This window comes from Oxyura jamaicensis, chromosome 5, assembly GCF_011077185.1.
Source record: "Oxyura jamaicensis isolate SHBP4307 breed ruddy duck chromosome 5, BPBGC_Ojam_1.0, whole genome shotgun sequence".
Lineage (NCBI taxonomy): Eukaryota > Metazoa > Chordata > Aves > Anseriformes > Anatidae > Oxyura > Oxyura jamaicensis.
Window position 1 is genome coordinate 52,664,927 of NC_048897.1, and position 18,393 is coordinate 52,683,319.

Here is an 18,393-nt window from a genome sequence, read left to right on the forward strand (position 1 = left end):
AGCTGTGATACTAATTGGTTGCTTGAATTTCATGAGCTTTCTGAGCAAATGTGGGATGTTCCAGTTCAGCCAAGTCTGATAAACTTCTAGCCTAGCTCACGTCGATCTGCTTCTGCCTCTGGCAGTCACAGAGCTGAGCAGGGTCTCCAGGAGCCACACGCTCCAGCCTGGATCACCCCCCTTGCTCACAGACCAGTCTGGGCTCAGTGAAACTCCATTCCAGCCACTCCAGCTCACTCATGGGTGATGGCAGCTGTCCATCCAAAGGCCCCAGAGCTATCTCTCAGCACTAGGCAGAGCAAGCCCAGTGCTCACGGCCTCCCCCAGCCGTGGTGCCCACGGTCTGAGAGCTGGCTTCTCTCTGACCAGGAGCAGGCTCACGCTTGTCTCAGTTCTCTAATCAGACTTTGCACGGTGCAAAGAGTTCACAGGAAATCAAACATACGAACCCAAACAGAAAGCAATGAAAAGACAGAATGATGAAGGCTGGGGAAAGAGCTGTTTAATCATTTGGTATTACTGTGATTTTTATAATGCAATCTATAGCAAGTAATTTTGTCATTACACATCTCATCATCACTTTAAATAACCTACTTCACAGAACAATGAGATTAATTAATCCCATTAATTCAGATTTTCTGGAAGACCCTAATGAATTTTCATCTAGGATTTATGTCTTCCTCATCCAATGAGACGATGAAAGGACTGGGAATGTAGGAACTCTCCTTGGCAGGCACTTGTGTCCCCTCTTTCCTGACAGTACACGGCTTTTCTGTGATAAAGGAAAGCTCTGCTAAGGGGGTCTCAGTCTCTCCTGTCATACCCCATGGTGGTGAATGGGACCAATTCATGTCAGGAGACCTTCAGCAGTAGTGAGAAGCTGTGAGAAGCCTTTGGGAGAGGGCCATCTGGTCCCAGAGCTGGGAGAAGCGAGGACAGAAGTGAGTTGCTGCTGGCAGAAAACCAGTAACACACTATGAGGATGGCATTTCTGGGACAAAGTTACCAAAACAGGCCACATCTCTGACATCTGCCCTCAGACCCACCTAGGGGAGACTGACCCCTGCACACAGTGGTGCACAGCTCTCCTGTGGCATCCCAGGGGACTTCCCTGCGGCCGCCAGCCCTGTGCCATGGGCAGTGCTTCTGTGGGGCACCTGGATCCAGAGTGGCTCACTGAGCTGCAGCACAACCAGGAGCGAAAGGCCCTTAGGGATGGAACGGGCAGATGGGAAAATCGGCAGGAAAAACTGTGAGCATCTGGCTGTTGTTTTGTGTCTACCTTGGGAGGCTTGCTGTATTTCAGAGACACGTCTCAGGCAGTTTTCCACGGGAGTCGTCAGCTGCCTTCCAGTTAACGCAGTGCTTGGTGCCTGGGTTTGGCACCTCACATTTACCTGGTGATGCTTCCCCATCCTCCAGCTGCACCAGAGCCTTGCAGAGGTTGTACTTAAGAGGGCACCACCCAAAGGGCAGCTGTTAATGCACACAGACATCCCAAAGGAGTCTACATTCACACAACACAGCAAGGGGAAGGCAGCCTCCATGCGGAATTTGCTGGACTTGGCGCCCTTGTTTAATCAAAACTTTTATCACCAATGTTGAATTCAAGCACCTCTTTAGCAGTCTCAGCAAAGGGGTTTCCTTCCTCATGCACCAAGAGGGGCATTACATTATATATAAGATTGCTTGCTCAGATTTGTGCCTCTGATGCTGCTGTATTTTAGGAGCAGCAGGTGACTCCATCCGCAGCCAGGACATTTTATATACTTGCAGAGATGCAAGACTTCTCCATGGCATTTCTCAGGCAGTTCCCCCCTTCTCTCTCCAGGCACAAACTCACAACCAGACCCTCCCAAGGACCTGGTGCCCAGCCCTCCATGCATGCCCTGGGCTGCAGAAAGGCCATGTGAGGCAGGGCAATGCTGGTCCCTTGCTTCTAAGCACAATGAGAACCAACGTGTCCACCCAAGGAGGTGTCTCCAGCCCTCAGAGGGGAGCACTGAAGTCAACCTCAGGTGAAGGTGAGCAATTCAGAGGGAAGGGAGAGGTGAAAACCTTTCAGGGGAGATGCCTGCACCTCCTGGGTTGGATTATCACTTTACCTGGCATCAGCCATTTTCAGTTTGTCAAGAACTGGGAAGTTAGCAATAGTGAATTGATCCCTCAGAGGATTAGTTTAATCCCCCTGTGATAATCAATATAATAAGCACTTATTAGCTTTCTGTTCAAGCTGATGTGTGCTCTTCAGAGAAGCACACAGTGAAGGAGCCTGCTGGGCTCCACCAGGGGCAGCAGATGCTGGGAGAGGAGGAGGAGAGCAGGACCAGGTGAGGCAGGGAGCATGCCAGGAGCACACGGAAGGACCCGTTCCACTCTGTTCACAGCCTGCTTTCTTTGTTAGCATAGCTCATGTTGGTTTGGGTCGGGTGCGCCTCGTGTGCCAGCAAAGTTACCAAGCCTGCTGGTGCTCCAAGGCCATCGCTGAGGTCCTGGATGTAGCACACCTTCTGCTCACATCTCCCTCCCTCCTTCTTAGCTTTGCCCAGGACTTGAATCCTGCAGATAAACTTTCTGCTGATGGCCCTACCCAAAGAGGCACTGGAAGGCTGTCAAGGAAGATTTCTTTACTTATTCTTGGCCATCAGCAATATCAGGCCAAATTTCCTCCTGGACCACACCTTGATGTTAGGTTGCATAAGGTTTGGAGCTAGGTTACAAATGTAAGGTACATGGGCTCAGAAAATGCCCTTCCTTTGTTCCCTTTCAGATCCACCTGAACAGCATAAAAACAAACAAACCAACATCAACAAACAAACAAACAAACACTATGTAATTTAATCACAAAAGGCTAATGGGTGGTACAGAAATGGGGCTCATCGCAGACACAGCCTTCCAAAGGAGTGCTAGTTTGCAGGGCCTCCCTGTCCCGTGGTTTATACCAGAAGGATGCATGCAGGTCGTCAAAGCAGGGCTTGGGACCCAGCACTCATTCCAGTGAACTAATTAATTTAATCAGAGCTCTCACCTTCTCTTCACCTTACTTATTAATTTCAGTGAAACCTATTGCTTCTTTCAGATATTTGTGAGAATGTAAATAAAGCATCGCTTCCGACTGTTTACGCCTGTCTTGCCTTTTGAAATGCACCAGTCCAGCGGTATGATGATTTTTCTTGCTAGGCTCATTCCTCATCTGGGGAGTTAATTGAATTGCCATTTTATCTGATTTCATCCTTCCCGGAAAGCGTGTCTTGCACTGTTACAATTTTCATGGCTTCATTACAACTTACACGTTTATGAGCATGGAAAGTGTTAGCGACTCCTTTTTTATGGCCCACTGTTGAGGCCATGTAGAGGAGCTGAAGTTCTCTGCAGCAGAGCAATACCACAGATAACTGCTAGCATCTGAAGTGCTTCCCCTCCTTACTGTCCCAATTGCTTGCTCTATCATAATTTAAATAAGCTGGAAAACTCTGCATACAGCTCATGTCTAACGTTATCTCATTGCAGACCAACCACCAAGCCGAGAATCATCTCAGGGCAAACAGTAACTGCTGCTAACACCCAGCCTACTGCCAGACCAGAGCATTGCAGCCCTGATGAGGTAGGATTGCTCTTTCCAAGCACACTATGCAAAATCATGCTTAGTACACCCCTGGCTATGGGGCCAGCCAATGCTGCTCTTTGCAGGACCAAGCCCTAGCAGAAGGGTGTCAAGCAGTGGGTTTTGCAGAGCTCCAGAGTTCTTCTGGATCTGTGCCCATCAGCCGTGGCCAGGGGGAAATGCTGTAAGGTGGCAGTCCAGGGGAGCCTGGGCCCTGGAAAGGACTGACTGATGCTGACAAAGCAACCTGAAAATATTTTTGATTTACTCGTTTTCCTCTGATCAGGCTGATTCTCACAGGATACGTACAAATGTGTCTGAAAAAGACTATTTCCACTTACTTCCAGGATGAAAAGTTACTCAGCTACCACGGAGTTGTATCCCAAAGGTGTACAACAAATGTAACAGATTGCAATCAGTCCCAAATACTTCACCTGGAAAATGTGTGTAATTTGGTGTTATCAGCAATAGTGCTAAACTCTTCATCATGGGGCACAACAGCTTTTTCAGGTGTCTTGGCAAGTTAAAAGGAGCATTAGGACAAATTTTATGGGAGCCCTGCTCACAAAACACAGCTGTGAGGAATTAAAAGGACTGGACAGAGAGATGTGAACTTATGCAAGGCTTTTAACAGGGCATCAAATGGTCAGGTCAAACCCACGGGGCTGTGGGCTGAGACACGAGGGGTAGGTGAAGGCTGAAGAGCAGGCTGCAGGGTCAGGAAGACCTCGAGCTTTATTCGGGGTAATTATTCAAGATCTCCCCTGGCATTTGATGTTTGAGTAATTAGAAATTAGTAAGTATAGAGAATAGTTCAAGGAAAGGTCTTACCACCCATGGCTGTGCACAGGTCACATACAAGCACCTAAGGCAGTTGTGAGCATTGCTGTGAGACACCAGAGACAGTTGAGTTCTTGTCAGACCTAGAGTCCTCCGTGGCATCTGGACATGATTTTTGGTAGGAAAGCCAGGCTATGTCTTGGAGAACCCACTCACATCACGTCTTAAGTGCAAGTATACTGCTGCAGCTGCAGAGGTGATGAGAATGATGCAGAGGGAAATGCATGACCCCTCGTATTTTCTCACTGTTTATGGCTGAAAAGATCCCCGTTTGTTCTCTCCCCCTCTGTTTCTTAATGTGCTTGCCCCTGTTCCCCCCTTTCCTTTGTGCCCTTCACCAAGGGCACTCCAAAGACTCCAGAGCTGTGAACCAAAGCTGTATCTTTCATGGGATAAATTTACATCTTATGCTCTAAGTAACTCAATCCAGAGGCAGGCTGTAATCGCTGTGCATTATTCTGCATCCATACAGTCATTCCTCAAAGCTTTCCTGCATCATGATGGAAAATGTGAGAGATCCAAAACTTTCTTGACTGACTCATCAGTGGGTGAGATTAATCATTAAAGGTGCCATCCCTTGTCAATTTGACAAGTGTGCCTTTCCCCCTTCTTTAATATGCTTTAGTACGCTCGTGTTTAAATTGTTTGCATTCTGTTTAATGTAATCATGTTTGCATTTTGCTTATGTTTAAATCATTTATATTTCATTTAGAAATAGATGCTTGTGTGGCTCAGGTTCACTGCTACTATAAAATCCCTGCAACTTGGCATTCGGTTCATTGTCGCTTCGTTGTCCAGCACCCAAAGAACCCCCTTGTCCTGTGGCACAATCTTCTATCATTCATGCCCACACGTCTTTGAAGGCTGAGATTTGCCCTTGTGCTCCATGGGAGATGAATGCACAGGCCTCAAAGGAACGGATGAGGGTTGCCCTCACTGCAAAACTTGGTTATTTTTCTGCTCAGGTAATAGCAACAGAGGGTTTTTCATAGGAGCACGGGAGTGGTGTGCACAAGCAGCTCTCAATTAACAGCCATGCCCAGCGCACACTCACTGGGCGGTGCTGAGGTCTGCAAGCACAGTATTTTCTCACAGGTCAGATATTGATTTGGTATGCTTAGTAAACAATGCAAAATTAACACAAACTGTATGCATCCCCCCCCAGACATCCTTTCAAAGTCGAGTGAACCATGGCACAGCTGCCTCCGAGCCCAGTCTCTCCTGGCTCCTGGACTGGCGCAGCACGGCCCCTTCCTGGGCTCACCATGAGGATGTGTCCCAGGTGTGAGGGCTTTTCAGAACCCCTGCTGCACAATAACCTGCTACGACCAGGATTTATCGATTTTTAAGGTCAGTAGAGAGTGTTCTGATCAGAAAGTCTTGCCTATTATCTGTATCAACTGTGTATCATACCACGTGCTTGCACTCCTCAAATCCTGTGGATCGGCAATAGCTTTAAGCAGGGGGCACCTGAGCTCCAAGGAAAAAATGTAGAACTTCAGAATGTGCTTTGATTATAGGAAGACTCCTTCAAGAGATGATTCTCTTGAAAAAAAAAAAAAAAAAAAAAAAAAAAAAAAAAGAGCAACATCTGTGCCCTGATTCTAGTCCAAATTTCTCTGTCAGGCTCCTTCCACCAGTTGATTGGTGTTTTTCTCCCTTACCTTTTTCTGCAGACTTTCAGATGACTCTCACAACTGTCTTTCTGTGCAGGAATCTCTCAACAGTGTTCATGTCAACTCTTAACCTTCCTTTTTTTTTTTTTTTTTAAGTCGAGCAGACTCAGCTGCTGTGGAGTCTCACGGCAAGGCTCTCTGCAACAAGGCTTTAGGGTGCAATTATTGCCGTAACAAAGTGGCTCCTTTGGGAACAGGGAGTGGGCACGAGGCTTGCAGAGGGTCTGGAGTCGCACCTTTCCAGCACAGCCCTAATTCCTGCAGCGAGTGACAAGGCATGCTGCCAGCATTCAAAGCGCCATCTGTTTAAGGAAAATAACATTAATGGAGGAGGTGTTCACTGCAGGAATGACATGATTACTCAACTGCTGTTAATGAGGGCTGAGGAGCAAACTGCAGCCACACGCTGGATGAAAATGTTGCTGCCTGCTGAAGCCAAGACAGGGAGCCCCGAGATCATTTTCAAACAGCTCACGGGGAGCTGCCTCTCTGCAATGTGAAGGCACCAGAGCCGGAGGGCTTCAGGGTGCTGCCAAAAGGCCGTGGGCTCCAACCCTACTAAAAGCACATCACGGACCATCAATATCTTCACCTGACCTCTGACAATAGGGCACAAAACCGATCTGGAAACCAGGCTGTCCTCTGGGTCTACTTTTTCTATGCTGTTCCTGTATCGGGGTGAGGATAAAACCATGGAGCACAAGGAGGGGCCAGCCCCACACTCACAGCAAGGACCGGTGGTGCTGCCACCAGTGGTGAATTTCTAGATTTTACCCCAGAGTTTTGAATGATGAAGGGCTTGGACTAGAGCAGTCATATCACTGGACAAATAAGAAGGCATATGAAAGAGGAATAGTTCAACACTTTGTAATTCCAGAGTTAATCTTAGAGAATGTCTCAGCACGAGGCTTGATGTGGAAGACCACAATTTTAAAGAAACGCTTTCAATTACTATTACTTAATCTGAAATCAATGCATTGCTTACACGAAATAGAATTAAAGATTACTGTACAGTTGTCTGATTTCATTCCTCAATAATAAAAATTGATCCACTCTGCTTCAAAATTATGAAGAAAAAAAAGAAAAAAAGAAAAAAATTAAAAAAAAAATAAAAAAAAAACATAGTTGTCAGTCTTTGGCAACGCCTGTGTAAATACTTTACCTGAAATATAACAAAATAACTATTAATAGCAATTAAATCTACTAAAACTGTGGTCTTCTAAGAAACTGGGCCAAGTATCATAACATACATTGCCAGGCAGCTTCTGCCCTGAGGATTTTGCTTGTTAAAAAAGATGAAGGAAAACCTGAAATGAGTATGGTCATCTTCTCGGAGAGAGAAACTGAGGCAAGGATTCACTGCATGGCTATCTTCCTTCAGGGCATCTATGGCAGAGCAAAACAACCCCCAAACCACAGTGCTTTACACTGTGGCTTAATTTTAACTCTTCTGAGGGTGTGCAGTCAACTACAGTTGTCCTAATTGTGAATCAGAGCATCCACGTGGGGAGATAATGAGCTTTGTCTTCATGCTTTGGGTTCTATATGTCTGCATTTTGTGTGCTCCTCCACAGAAAAGCTGACACTGAAGTTGGCTGCACGTGCCTGGCAGTGGGTCTCAGGACAGAGGATCTGAAATCCTGATTAGGCAAATTGCTGTGTCCCACTGGTGTTTCCATCACACAGAAGTGCTTGGGTTCCCCAAAGGAAACACGACTATGAAAGGCGTCCCTTGGTCCCACCTGAGAGTGCAGCCCGGGGGGGAGCAGAGCCTCATCGAGAAGGCCAACACCGTCCCCCTGGTGCCACCAGCCGAGGACGGGATGTGCTGAGGCCAGGCCATGCAGCTGTGACATGAGATGTCCCTCAGCCCCTGCTGGGGAGAACTTACAGCCTCCAGCAGAAAGCAACATAAATACACCAGATCGATTTCCTTGAACTAACATAAATCTATGGAGTCAGCAAAGCCACGCTGATTTACTCCGCATGTGGAAATGGCCAATAAAGATGATGTTTAATCACTGTCTCTCTCCTTCTGTATGACACACGAATAATTCTCTGCGGCCATCCCGCTGCGACCACCAGCTTGGACTTATCCACAGCCCGATGGAGGAGCCCAGAGGTGAGGAAAAGAAATGTTGGCACTGCCCACATGGCTGCGACCTGCTCCAGAGGGCAAGTTCCCTAGGGGCGAACCTCGTTTTGCACTGTAATTGCTCTCTAGCCTCCCACCCATGCCCATCACTTTCCCTTTTCAGCTGTGTTAAACACCTTTCTGCCCAAAGCTGGGAGCGCCCCGGGCAGCACAGGATCCTGAGATTGCACAGAAATCTTACCCCACATCTGCTCTCTTTTTTTTTGTATCAAATACAAAAGCGATCTGCCCTTTCACAGGAATCCTCTGCTTTCTGCCTTCTTACGAGTTCGGTGTAACTCTCTGGCTCTGTCATTTCCCTATTCACGTCTTTGGTTTCACCCTGTTGGACACATGTTATTATACTCAGTTAATTAACCCAGTTAATTAACTCAGTTTATTAATTAATTAATAAAATATTGTCAAGGAAAAAAATATAAAAAAATAAAAAATAATAATAATAATAAAGCTGTTGCTAGTTTTCAGAGGAAACCACCTAGCCACAGGAGCAGATTATAATTCTTTTGAAACTGTGTACACGTTTTGAATAATTTTCCTTTTACCGAGTACCATCATAAAGCACCCTGGGGGAAGGGGCACACCTGGACACGACCACACTGCCAAATCAGCCTTCCCTAAATGAGAGAGAAAGTGCAGGAGTATAACACCTCTCCACGGCTCGTACCTGCTTCTGCCACCAGCCACAGCCATGTTCCATCATGAGTCCACACGCTCAGCTCATGTTTTTTGTACCATCTCCATGAATTAAGACACCTCCACCCGTGCCACGTCCCGCTCTCAGACGAAGCCAGCACTACGTGCCTTGGTATCTCCTTGGCTGGCCACATGGCAGCAATAAATGCCTTACCTACATTTCACGAGAGGATTGCTAATGCTCCTCAGCACCTGATGGAGAAGCCACGTCTCTTCAGGGCTGTGTGAAAACACCTCCGGGAAGAGGCACGAAAGCTAAAAACTCCCTTGTCTTCACTAGAACCTTACCTGGAGTGAAGTCAGCAGCACATCCATTACATTAATAGTGAAGACAGGTCCTTCATCATCTGCTTGTAGCATGGTGCTTACAACATCAAGAGGTAACAGCGTTGGAAATTGGTGCAATCAGTTCCCAGAACACAAGCCGTAACACAGTAAAGGGAAATAACAATAACACAAAAATAAATTGCTACGGTTACAGCTGTTTTATTTCTCTCATATTGGTAGAAATTTAATATCCCACTAGAGCTGTTTAGTTGCTTGTTTTAAAGTTAACTTTGGCCTTTAGGAAAGAAATTGGGAAGAAACTGAGTGGATTTGTCCAATATCAGAGAAACATAAATCTTCCCTACTTAAGCAGACAGTCAGTGGTCCCTGCTTCTCCTGCAGCCAGCACGGAGCCTGTCCTGCAGAGCATCTCATCTCATGTACCCTACTTAAAGGGAGTGAAAACATCCCTTTATGAGAAAACTGTCCCCTGTGCAACACTGTTGTCCACCAGAAGCAGCGAGGCCCCTATCACTCCTTGCAGGGTGAGGGGCCCTGAGCTGTGGGGGAGCAGAGCTGTCCTGCCTGAGCTCCCCAGTCCCCAGGAACCTGTAGGTGTGACACCCTACGGGATGTGCTAACCCAGTGTCCTGGTGGTGGTCAAAAGACTGGAAAGCCTGTCTGCAATGGGACTAAAAATCGGTGTATTTAGAGAAGGAGCAGAGGTGACTTGCCCAGCATTTACAAAAACCTGTATGCGACACATTTTCTGAGGAGAGGATTCAGTCATCCAAAAGGAAAAGGAGTAATGAAGGAAATTATTTAGCACCTGGACCTGGAAAAAATCAGACTTGAAATGAGGTGAAGTTTTTAACAAGAAGAGTAGTTAGCCACTCAAGAGGTTTATTTAAGCTGACAGTGACTCGGACACCACTCGAAGGTGTTGAATCGAGGTTGGAAATGATTGTGGGAGCTCTGATGTCCGCAGAAGTTACAGGCTCGAGGTGGTGTTCGGGGCAGGGGCCTGTGACAGAAGAGGGAGGCCAGAGCTTGGCTGTTTCCATGACCCATCTCATAAGCCAGAACAGCTCCAGCTGGAGGTTTACAAGCAGTGACTTCTCTGATCCCTCAAATGACACATTTTAAGCAATTTTAAATGACAAGGAGGAGGTTTTGCACAATGCAATAAATATTTAACTGTTTTTAATAACATTTTATTCACTGTAATAGCCTGAAGTGCTTCTAAGGGGCTTGAGTTTTTGGGAAAAACAAACAAACAAAAAACAAAAAAACAAAAACAAACAAACAAACCAAACAAACAAACAAAACCAAACAAACAAACAAAAAACAAACAAACAAACAAACAAAAACAACCAACCAACCAACCAAACAAAAAATCACTTGAGTTTCAGCTCTTTAACAATATCCAAGAGCAGGGCGATATCTCTGCTGAAAATTTCAGCATCTCGTTAGATGTCACTACACTGGCATATTTCCTAGAAGCCTTGCCCACCTGGCTGCACTCAAGATTAGAGATACTTTGTCCTTCAAACCATGGTATCTTCGGGTTATTTCTACAATTTCTTAATTAAAAATAACTAGTATTGATTTGCATAATGTAAGGACCTGGCTCCTATCTTTGCCTTGCTTCTCCGTGCCTTTGAACAAACCGTAATGTTACTTAGAATCAAAATTTTACACTCACTGATGTGTAGCAGGCACATACCATTGAAAGAGTTTTACCAGGAAAGATTATCCATCACTTTAAATAGGTCATGCATACACTTAGCATATGTTACATTAATTTTCTTACATGCAGCCAATCACATTGGCTAATTGAAAATTTCTGTGGTCACAACCAAAAGGAAGTCATTTCTCTGGTGATTAATAAGCAGGCAGCTTGGGAAAAGAGGAGAAAAAAGAAGCAGGAGCATGAAAGAGGAGAAGACCTGGTGTGAAGTTCAAGAGCAGTTGCATCCTGCGAGGGACCCACCTGTTTCTGGAGTCATTTGTATTTACAAATGAAGGTGCCATCATCTCCAGCTCCATCTCCACCCTGCACCCAGCAGACTCAGGCAGGGCAGGAGCCCTCGGTGTGTTCGCCCAGGGCCTGCCATCGGCTTGGGAGCACAAGTGCCAAGGATGGGGACCTGTTTCAGAGCCAAACCCCTCCCAGGACACACCGAGGGACCCGTGTGAGGAGCAGCAGGCAGCACCAAGATGCCATCCTTGGGGGCATGCTTAATGCAGCATTAGCATTACAGCACAGACATTTATTCTTGCTAATCATGCCCTTGGTTTTCTTCAGCTGGATTTAACTCCTTTTAAAGGCCAGGTATTTTTAACCACTGCCCTTTCCAAATGCTTCACCGACATCCCTGTTTATCAAATTTCAGGTCAGAGAGGGTTTTGCTGAATTCTTAAAACTGACAGAGCAAATGGCTTCAGCCTCGCCTGCTGACACACCACCGCATTACATGCCTGCTTCCCCTCTGAAATATAGGAAACATTCCCCAGTCACCCTGGCAGAAGTGGGAGCTGAATCAATTCATCCAGGCACCTGTAGCCAGCTGTCAGGGCTGGGCTCAGTCCTGCAGGAATGGATTAAGTCTCTCCCTGGCAGCTGGGCTGCTGCATCCAATGTCACCATCCCGGCTGTCTAGGCGATGGTTAGTTTGGCATGGGGGTACCCACAGCAGCTCTGCGCATTCCCCAACCCCGTCCCTTCCCTTCAGACTCTGAACTGAAAAGCTGCAATGATTTGTAGGGCAATTCAGTATGGGGGTGGTTTTTTTAGGGCACACTGTAACACTGGCTAAGGATGGTCCTTGGCAGGACAGAGTCGTGCAGAGGTGGCTGAGTTTGTCTTTATGTCTGCAAACCTCCTGGGTGGTCGGTCACTTGTTGTTATTTAAAAGCTGGAAAGCCCCATGCTTTGTTGTGTGCACAGCTTGGGGAGCCAGGGGTCCTGCAGGAGCACGGGCTGATGGCTCCAACGAGCCAGCGATTGCACTGTGTGTTTGCCTTTAACAGCCTGAAACCCAACCTGAATAAAGCTAATAAATAAGTTCCCTTCCAAGCAGAGCATCTCCAAAAAAAATATGTAAATCCCAGTCTGCATCTAAATCATGCTCATTTCAAGGAAATTCCCCGAAGAAGCCCCTGGCAGTGAGGAACTGCTCCCACCCACCAGATCCCTGAGCACAGCACTGCTCCGGCATCCCCCAGCACGCAGCACTCGGAGCAGACTGGGACTGGTTTCCCTGTAACAAGTACAGGTCTGAATGAATCAAGTTTATTTTGAGATGCTTTCATGAGCTGCTGCTTTGCATTTCCATTGCCAGCCGCTCCCTCTGAAGCTTGCCTTGCTTCAGCAATAATGTCATTTGGATATTAATTCACCCAGTGCCTATCAAGTGTCTCTCTTCGTTAGCTGAGTACGTCGTCTATGGCAAGCCTTTAATTAATGAAGCCAGAATTGCCCTTTGCTATGTGTTTTCATTTCCTTGGGCCATGCCAGGTAGCACCCAGCTCGCACAGTGCTTGGACATGTCTCCTGTTACCTCCACGGGCAGCTTTGCCTGCATCAGCCCAAGGGAATATCTGAGAGGGCTGAGCCCGGGCTGGGAGGTCGCAGCTCTGGGGAGCGCTGTGTGGGGAGGGGGCCCGGGGAGCTGCTGTATACCTCCATTTGTGGGGCCACAGACTTGAGCAGCTCAGTGATACACACCATAACAGACCCTCAAGTGACAGCTTCGTCATGCCATTCAGAAAATATTTCTCTCCGTTTTTGGTTACTTCCTACGCTCTTCACTGGCAGGCAAACAGCTCCCAGGGCACCCCAAATTAATCCTCAAGCTGGCTTCAAATGTAGAAAGATCCACCCCACCTAGCACTGCCCACACCTTGGTGAAGGGCCCATTATAGCCTGGCTGCATGTGGACACAGAGAGAAGGGCAGGTGGTGGGCAGCATGCGGCAGCCCCCTCCCCAGCTGGTCAGCGCCACTGCTCTCCTTGCAGCCTTTCCTGGGGGCAGGTGCCGTGGGATCCACATCCCAACCAACCTCTCTCCTCCAGCAGCCTCGCACCGCTCCATGTCCCACCCAAAGGCTTGGAGTTTGCTTCCGGATGCAGGCTGGGAGTATCCAGATGCTCCCCAGCCGGGAGCACCACCAGCCCCAGGGAATGACAGACAGCCTCCCATGTTATGTCACACAGCTTCTTTTCAAGGGATTACTCTACACGAGCTGAGCCATTTTGTGCTGAAGAAGGCTGCTGGTTTCTGCTGCTCTCAAGCAGTACAGGTGTAAATATTCAAGATATACAATAATAACTGCATTAGGGCAGCTCTGGGGTGGCAAGTATTAAAGCTCTTTAGCCTTTCCCCCTTTAGGGGATTGTTTAACAAAAACAGAGCCACTCACCACTTCACTCCATCTTTATACTAAAGGGTATCAGTAGACCAGAAAATTATTTTAGATTTCAAAGGAGCTTCATTTCTGGAAGGTGCCTGAGTTTTCTCATCCATAACCACAGAGAGGGAAGGTTTCTGAATGGCAATAACAATCTGTTGCTGCATTCATTTCCAGAGAGCTATAATACAGTGAAAGACATCCTTCTGACAAGACTCGCTGAGGAATAGCATGCTGAAAGCATTCAAGGCAACCGAGGAAGAAATGTGAGCCAATATTTCAACCAGGTTCCTAAATCATCACATTTTGGCAGCAGCATCAGCGCCACCGAAATGAAGAGGAAAACAGACCTGAAATCGGTGGCAGGTTTAGGCCACTGCAAATGATTTAAATAGCCCCCTTCCATGATTCCAGGTATTTATGCAAGTCGGTGTTGTTGAACCCCACATTTTGTATCGGTTTATTACTCAGGGTTGCACGGCTGCTCCTTGCCCTTCCCAATGAGGGGAGGACAGATGCGAGGGGGCTCCCCGGACCCCAGCCCCTGGGCAAGCAGTACTGCACAGGCTCCAAGGCTCCAAGGCTGCTGGGGAGAGCACAGAAAAAAGCAAAGCTCTCACCTGTCCAACCACAAGAGCCTTGTCTTCAGGCTTCTGGCATCATGCATGGTCAGCTAGGAGCTTCCACCCACGTAAGCCTGATTTTGCAGGCCATAGGAACAAGCTAGCTTCTTGGCGCAGTCCTGGTTGGCTTCAGGTGCTATCACCTCAAGAATTTGGTGGCTTTGACACCTATTTAATTTCAGCATAATGAACACCACCTTTATTATTTAACCTCCTTGTATTCTGCAGTAGATTTAACGTTGCAGAGCACAATTCATCAGCCGTGGAGGGGTGTAATATGCCCGAATGCTGTTACAAATGGTGGGAGAAGAGCCGTGTTCTGGCACAGCCCCTCTAATTTATTTAGGTACTTCCATGGCCTCCATCACCATAGTTACCTGAGAGCTATCATTAATGAATTCATCACCGTTAATGTGAATTGTGCTTTTACCCTGGGAGGGGAAGAAATATTATCCCCGGTTTGCTGAGAGAAGTGAGGCAGGAGGAGTGGGACACCTCCAGGGTTACAGGGGAGCCTCCGTCAGGAGCCAGGAGCAAAGAGAGCTCAGGGGGGGCATGGTACCGGGGGCACTCTGTACACGTGTCCCTTTTCTGCTTCCATGGACTCGTGATAAGCACAGCCAAACCAGAGCTAGCGGTGGTTCTCTGCCCTGGGGTGACCACTGCACCAAAAGCCTGCCCCTGCACTGCAGCTTTTATGAACAAGTGTCACCACAGCATGGTTTGTCTGGCTTCCCTACAGCAAAACGCGCCGGGCAGCCCTGGTGGGCATCATCCCCACGTGCCCAGAAACTGTGAGCTTGGGCAGTTTCACGTCACCTGGGGACATGGGTGATTTTAGTCCATTATCTGGGCATGAGGCTTCCCTTCCTTGGAAAACACCTGAGGGAATGGGCTCTGACTCTTGCCAAAGGAAAAAATATGATAGCTGTGTAAGAAGGGATACTCTTCTGGCCCAGACTCTGAGGTACCTTTCTAGCTTTGCATCTGGCCTGCCTGGAGCAGAAGGTTGGGCCAGGCGACCTCCAGGGGTCCCTTCCACTCTAAATTACTCTCTGATTCTATTAATTTAATATCTGGGCAAATGTCACCGGCTGTAAAATTGTAATAAAGGTACTTCTCACGTGTTGTAAAAACAGAAAGTTAATCTTATAAAGAAGTACTTCATTATTTCCAAGACCTGTCTAGAAGAGTGAAGCGAGACACTTGCACTGAGCGGGGCGTTACACATGCAGGCCTACCCAGCTTTGCATGCAGGGGGACTTTGGGAAACTTCAGAGGCAGATGGATAAACCAGGGGAAGTGAGCAATATGATGGTTCTTTTGGTTCGGTACTAATAAATGCAAAATCATTAGGACCATTACAAAGCTCTTGTTTACCTGTCTCACGCTGGGCTAGTGAAAGGTGCCCTTGCCACAGTGACCTGTGCTAAATGTTTTGCTTTTCAAGTGATCTCATTCCTTTACAATAATTTGGTCCTCTTCGCTGCTAGCAACAGCTCTTACCTAGGCAGCACCCCTGTGCTTCACGAGCAGGCATTTTCGGAGGTATTTGTACCGTTTACCCTAGTCCTTTCCTGGTCACTGGGCCTGCAGCAGGTTGGCTTACACAGCAAATGCTTTTCTCCCTTAAGCTCCACAAGGAACTAAAATCCTTAGCACTATTATTGATGTCTAATTCTTTCTCTGATGTCAATGATGCCCATAGAAACAGGGCCTGGCAAGAACCTGTCCGTAACAATCTCTGGCAGTCACCTCTCTGTCCCAAGAGACCGCTGCTTGAAATATGCAGAGAGCTTCATAGTACCACAGGACGGTTTGGGTTGGAAGGGACCTTAAAGATCATCTTGCTCCAGCCCTGCCATGAGCAGGGCCCCCTGCCCCAGCCCAGGCTCCCCCAGCCCCATCCAGCCTGGCCTGGGGCACTGCCAGGGATGGGGCAGCCACAGCTCCTGGGGCAGCCTGTGCCAGGGCCTCGCTGCCTGCAGAGGGAAGGATTTCTTCCTTTAGCCAGCTCCCTAACTGGCTAGTAATACAGGTATTAATCACCAGCAGCTCTACCTTTAGTAATAATTTTCTGTGAGAAACAAAGTCAAATGCTTCACTTATATCAGATAGCCCGGATCTGCTGCATTTCCCTTATCTAAGAAACGGTTTTCATATCAAAAAAAACAACCAACCAAACAACAACAACAAAAAAGATACGAAATGTCTCCGCTATAATCTACCAGTGATAAGACCACGATGTAATTTATCCTGTGGTGTACCCTTTGCTTCCACATCCTTAATTAGCCTTTCCTTCAGGAATTATTTGTGGACAGAGCAGAACTTGGATTTCAAACCACCAGGGCTGGAGTTATCCCTGCTTACCCCCCACCCCTGGCACTTCTTTGTAGTATATGTCCTATGCCAAAAATTCAAAGCACTGACACTCAAGCTCTCAGTTTCTTGGTGAGCCTTGCTATTGGTAGTAATTTATTTTTTTTTCAGTACTGAATGTAGAGGATAGTCCCCTGATTTGCCCGCATGCAGCAGCTGGTGGTTGTTTTGCTGCTTGCATTTTTCAATTTCTGTTGAATCATTTTCATTTCCAATATGTAAATGGAGGGTTCAGTCTCCTGGACATCCCTCTCCCTACTGAAAACAGGCAAATTCATTCAACACTTGGCCTTTTCTCCATTATGCCTAATGTTCACTCTACTTTGCCCTTTTAGTGCGTGCAATCAAACAATTTGCTGTAACAAGTTGGCCACTCTGTTTTTCTACTTTCTGATCTCTGAGGCAAAGTGTGCCCTTCCAGACATCCCCTCCTGTTTTCTGAAGAGTCTCTGGTCCCCTTGCAGCTTCTCTGAGGCCGCTGTATGGCCTGGGCAGCCCATGCCTCAGCCAGCCAGTGGCCGGAGGAACACGGAGCTGGCGACAGGTCTCGACTCCTCTGTACCCACCCGGCCGATCTCAGACTCTCTACCTGCTGTGCTGGTGGTGGAACTGCTAGCAGGGCTACCACAAAGCATAACACAGTCCTCTGCTTCACGTGGCCAAACACTGCCTGTACAAGGAAAATAATGCAGACACAATTTGTCTGCTCCCACGTGCGATTCGTCTGCACGCAGTATTGATTATGCTATGTAAAGGAGGAATTAGAGAGTGCAGCAAAAGAGTTACCAAGGAAGAATGAAGACTTTGTAAACCTCCCCTCTTCACAATTAGGTTCATTTCCCTTACACTGGAGACCAACAGCAAGGAGCACAATAAGCCTATGCAAACTAAAAAGCAGGCGGCAGTGGGAGCCCTCCGCTCCTTGCCCTGGCTGCAGGATGAGGAATGAACAGGTAGGAAAGTCAATGTAAATACAAGAACTTAGCACCTAATTCTGATTAATTAACACATAATTCTGTCTAATTAATGGCCCATAAATGGTATAGAAACTAGAAGAATTAACAGGATTCCAGGATTCGGGAAAGGACTGGAAGCTGATATAAACATGACAGCAGAGCACAATTTAATCCTGTATTCATGAATGTCTGTATGCATTTCTGTGAGTATATGTGCCTAGAGTACATACATCTGTGTTTGTATACGTGCACTGATATACTCACCTCTGCTTTGTAGACCCAAATATATGAATATATATGCATAGGAATACGTACATAAATGGCACATCAAGGAGATAAATGAATATTTATGAATGACCTTAGCCTAGCACAGAACCGCTCTCTGGTTGGCATTTAAATAATTTTCTTCACCAGATGTGCAAACTGAAGGAAGGACAGGCAAGGGCTCCAAAAGGAGCCTCAGACAGGGGCAGCTCGTGCCTGTTGACTCCTGTTACCACTGAGGATCTTCCTACTTCAGAAGCATAAATGACCTTAAAAAGCAATCGACTTTCTCTCCAGAGCCCATCAAGAGGAAGCACACCCAGCAGCCAGGCCTCGGACCACCGCACCCACAGGATGTTCTCGCTCCTTAGGGCAAGGTAGGTAACCGTAGCTACCTGCAAGGGAAAAATGACTGGGAACGTCAAAGGAGTGAGATGTTTGCTTTGCTTTCACCAGATATCACAGTGCTGCAGGTCTGCCCTCATCTATATGAAGGGTTATTTTCTCTCTCTATTCCTTTTCC